The sequence below is a fragment of the Lolium rigidum genome, chromosome 1 (assembly GCF_022539505.1).
Source record: "Lolium rigidum isolate FL_2022 chromosome 1, APGP_CSIRO_Lrig_0.1, whole genome shotgun sequence".
NCBI classification, from domain to species: Eukaryota; Viridiplantae; Streptophyta; class Magnoliopsida; order Poales; family Poaceae; genus Lolium; species Lolium rigidum.
The window spans coordinates 129,682,444-129,687,311 of NC_061508.1; positions in this window are offsets into that span (position 1 = coordinate 129,682,444).

Consider the following 4,868-nt stretch of genomic DNA (forward strand, 5'->3'; position numbering starts at 1 on the left):
TTTATTTTACTACAGCAATTTTGTTTTATATTTGAGTCTTGGAAGTTGTTACTAATGTAGCAACCTCTCCTTATCTTTATTTTATTGCATTGTTGTGCCAAATAAAGTCTTTGATAGTAAAGTCAATACTAGATTTGGATTATCACGTGAGAAACAGATTTCTTGTCACGTCACGAATTTCAATATGCCTCTTTGTAGGTAACTCGGAAAAATCTGCCAATTGACGTGCGTGATCCGCAGATATGTACGCAACTTTCATTCAATTTGAGCATTTTCATCCGAGCAAGTCCGGTGCCTCAAAAAATTCGTCTTTACGGACTCGTTCTGTTTTGACAGATTCTGCCTTTTATTTCGCATTGCCTCGTTTTGCTATGTTTGATGGATTTCTTTGTTCCATTAACTTCCAGTAGCTTTGTGAAATGTCCGAAGTGTTAAGAATGATTATGTCACCTCTGAATATATGAATTATGCAATCGACCCTCTAATGAGTTTGTTTTGAGTTTGGTGTGGAGGAAGTTTTCAAGGGTCAAGAGAGGAGGATGATACAATATGATCAAGAAGAGTGAAAAGTCTAAGCTTGGAGATGCCCCCGTGGTTCATCCCTGCATATTTCAAGAAGACTCAAGCATCTAAGCTTGGGGATGCTGATGCGTGCAGTTGACACACGTCCGTTGGGAACCCCAAGAGGAAGGTGTGATGCAGACAGTAGCAAGTTTTCCCTCAAAAAGAAACCAAGGTTTATCGAACCAGGAGGAGCCAAGAAGCACGTTGAAGGTTGATGGTGGCGGAATGTAATGCGGCGCAACACCAGGGATTCCGACGCCAACGTGGAACCTGCACAACACAACCAAAGTACTTTGTCCCAACGAAACAGTGAGGTTGTCAATCTCACCGGCTTGCTGCAACAAAGGATTAACCGTATTGTGTGGAAGATGATTGTTTGCAGAAAATAGTGAAGAACAATTGCAGTAGATTGTATGCGATGTAAAGAATAGGACCGGGGTCCACAGTTCACTAGAGGTGTCTCTCCCATAAGATAAAAGCATGTTGGGTGAACAAATTACAGTCGGGCAATTGACAAATAGAGAGGGCATAACAATGCACATACATGATATGATAAATATAGTGAGATTTAATTGGGCATTACGACAAAGTACATATACCGCTATCCAAGCATGCATCTATGCCTAAAAGTCCACCTTCAGGTTATCATCCGAACCCCTTCCAGTATTAAGTTGCAAAACAATAGACAATTGCATTAAGTATGGTGCGTAATGTAATCAATAACTACATCCTTAGACATAGCATCAATGTTTTATCCCTAGTGGCAACAACACATCCACAACCTTAGAACTTTCTGTCACTGTCCCAGATTTAATGGAGGCATGAACCCACTATCGAGCATAAATACTCCCTCTTGGAGTTAAGAGCAAAAACTTGGCCAGAGCCTCTACTAATAACGGAGAGCATGCAGGATCATAAACAACACATAGGTAATAACTTGATAATTAACATAACATAGTATTCTCTATCCATCGGATCCCGACAAACACAACATATAGGATTACAGATAGATGATCTTGATCATGTTAGGCAGCTCACAAGATCCAACAATGAAGCACAATGAGGAGAAGACAGCCATCTAGCTACTGCTATGGACCCATAGTCCAGGGGTGAACTACTCACTCATCACTCCGGAGGCAATCATGGCGATGAAGAGTCCTCCGGGAGATGATTCCCCTCTCCGGCAGGGTGCCGGAGGTGATCTCCAGAATCCCCCGAGATGGGATTGGCGGCGGCGGCGTCTCAGTAAGGTTTTCCGTATCGTGGCCCTCGGTACTGGGGGTTTCGCGACGAAGACTTTAAGTAGGCGGAAGGGCAACGCGGGGGGCCACACGAGGGCCCCACACACCAGGCCGGCGCGGCCAAGGGCCAGGCCGCGCCGCCCTATGGTGTCGGTGCCTCGTGGCCCCACTTCCTTTCCCCTTCGGTCTTCTGGAAGCTTCGTGCAAAAATAGGACCCTGGGCGTTGATTTCGTCCAATTCCGAGAATATTTCTTTACTAGGATTTCTGAAACCAAAAACAGCGAAAACGAAGAATCGGCTTTTCGGCATCTCGTTAATAGGTTAGTGCCGGAAAATGCATAAATACGACATATAATGTGTATAAAACATGTAGATATCATCAATAATGTAGCATGGAACATAAGAAATTATCGATACGTCGGAGACGTATCAGCATCCCCAAGCTTAGTTCTGCTCGTCCCGAGCGAGTAAACGATAACAAAGATAATTTCTGAGTGACATGCCATCATAACCTTGATCATACTATTGTAAGCATATGTAATGAATGCAGCGATCAAAACAATGGTAATGACATGAGTAAACAAATGAATCATAAAGCAAAGACTTTTCATGAATAGTACTTCAAGACAAGCATAAATAAGTCTTGCATAAGAGTTAACTCATAAAGCAATAAATTCATAGTAAAGGTATTGAAGCAACACAAAGGAAGATTAAGTTTCAGCGGTTGCTTTCAACTTATAACATGTATATCTCATGGATAGTGTCAATGTAAAGTAATATAACAAGTGCAATATGCAAGTATGTAGGAATCAATGCATAGTTCACACAAGTGTTTGCTTCTTGAGGTGGAGAGAAATAGGTGAACTGATTCAACATAAAAGTAAAAGATAGGTCCTTCAAAGAGGAAAGCATCGATTGCTATATTTGTGCTAGCTAGAGCTTTTATTTTGAAAACATGAAACAATTTTGTCAACGATAGTAATAAAGCATATGAGTTATGTAAATTATATCTTACAAGTTGCAAGCCTCATGCATAGTATACTAATAGTGCCCGCACCTTGTCCTAATTAGCTTGGACTACCGGATCATCGCAATACACATGTTTTAACCAAGTGTCACAAAGGGGTACCTCCATGCCGCCTCGTACAAAGGTCTAAGGAGAAAGCTCGCATTTTGGATTTCTCGCTTTTGATTATTCTCAACTTAGACATCCATACCGGGACAACATGGACAACAGATAATGGACTCCTCTTTAATGCATAAGCATGTGGCAACAATTAGTATTCTCATATGAGATTGAGGATATATGTCCAAAACTGAAACTTCCACCATGATTCATGGCTTTAGTTAGCGGCCCAATGTTCTTCTCTAACAATATGCATGCTCTAACCATTAAAGTGGTAGATCTCCCTTACTTCAGACAAGACGGACATGCATAGCAACTCACATGATATTCAACAAAGAGTTGATGGTGTCCCCAGGAACATGGTTATCGCACAACAAGCAACTTAATAAGAGATAAAGTGCATAAGTACATATTCAATACCACAATAGTTTTTAAGCTATCTGTCCCATGAGCTATATATTGCAAAGGTAAAGAATGGAAATTTTAAAGGTAGCACTCAAGCAATTTACTTTGGAATGGCTGAGAAATACCATGTAGTAGGTAGGTTTGGTGGACACAAATGGCATAGTGGTTGGCTCAAGGATTTTGGATGCATGAGAAGTATTCCCTCTCGATACAAGGTTTAGGCTAGCAAGGTTATTTGAAACAAACACAAGGATGAACGGTGCAGCAAAACTCACATAAAAGACATATTGTAAACATTATAAGATTCTACACCGTCTTCCTTGTTGTTCAAAACTCAATACTAGAAATTATCTAGACTTTAGAGAGACCAAATATGCAAACCAAATTTAGCAAGCTCTAGGTGTTTCTTCATTAATAGGTGCAGAGTATATGATGCAAGAGCTTAAACATGAGCACAACAATTGCCAAGTATCAAATTATTCAAGACATTTTAGAATTACTACATGTAGCATTTCCCGATTCCAACCATATAACAATTTAACGAAGAAGATTCAACCTTCGCCTTGAATACTATGAGTAAAGCCTAAGGACATACTTGTCCATATGCAACAGCGGAGCGTGTCTCTCTCCCACACAATGAATGCTAGGATCCATTTTATTCAAACAAAAACAAAAACAAAACAAACCGACGCTCCAAGCAAAGTACATAAGATGTGATCGAATAAAAATATAGTTTCGGGGAGGAACCTCGATAATGTTGTCGATGAAGAAGGGGATGCCTTGGGCATCCCCAAGCTTAGACGCTTGAGTCTTCTTAAAATATGCAGGGGTGAACCACCGGGGCATCCCCAAGCTTAGAGCTTTCACTCTCCTTGATCATATTGCATCGTTTCTCTCTCTTGATCCTTGAAAACTTCCTCCACACCAAACTCGAAACAACTCATTAGAGGGTTAGTGCACAATAAAAATTAACATGTTCAGAGGTGACATAATCATTCTTAACACTTCTGGACATTGCATAAGCTACTGGACATCAATGGATCAAAGAAATTCATCCAACGTAGCAAAAGAGGCAATGCGAAATAAAAGGCAGAATCTGTCAAAACAGAACAGTTCGTAAAGACGAATTTTAAAATGGCACCAGAATTGCTCAAATGAAAATGCTCAAATTTAATGAAAGTTGCGTACATATCTGAGGATCACTCACGTAAATTGGCATAATTTTCTGAGTTACCTACAGAGAATTAGGCCCAGATTCGTGACAAAAAAGAAATGCATGTCATGCGCAGTAATCCAAATCTAGTATGAACCTTACTATCAACGACTTTACTTGGCACAACAAAACACAAAACTAAGATAAGGAGAGGTTGCTACAGTAGTAAACAACTTCCAAGACTCAAATATAAAATAAAGTACTGTAGTAAAAACATGGGTTGTCTCCCATAAACGCTTTTCTTTAACGTCTTTCAGCTAGGCGCAGAAAGTGTATATCAAGTATTATCAAGAGATGAAGCATCAACATCATAATTTG